Source organism: Myotis davidii, unplaced genomic scaffold (assembly GCF_000327345.1).
Source record: "Myotis davidii unplaced genomic scaffold, ASM32734v1 scaffold464, whole genome shotgun sequence".
Taxonomy (NCBI): Eukaryota; Metazoa; Chordata; class Mammalia; order Chiroptera; family Vespertilionidae; genus Myotis; species Myotis davidii.
The window spans coordinates 694,192-694,425 of NW_006295287.1; the positions used below are offsets into that span (position 1 = coordinate 694,192).

At 64.5% G+C, this 234-nt stretch overlaps 1 protein-coding gene across 1 annotated transcript in view; it reads right to left on the bottom strand.

The window, feature by feature from the left end:
* The window catches only part of MAMSTR (MEF2 activating motif and SAP domain containing transcriptional regulator), a 6,646-nt gene that overhangs the window by 1,454 nt on the left and 4,958 nt on the right, over positions 1 to 234 (bottom strand). The window lies entirely within an intron of this gene.

The window sequence follows — 234 nt, forward strand, 5'->3', positions numbered from 1 at the left end:
TGGACTAGAAAGGATGGTTCTATAAGCCACGCCCACTCGCGCGACCCCGCCCACTCCTACCCCGAGGCTCCACCCCCTGGCCCTGGCCCGGCCCTTCCCACTTGGCTCTGGCCACGCCCCTTATTCTCATTGGCTTCTCTTCCCCCCATTCCCTCTTAACCACGCCCCGCGCTTCCCCGGCAATTCCCTTCTCCACCTCCCGCCCATCCCGCTGAGTCTTCTCCTCATTGGCCC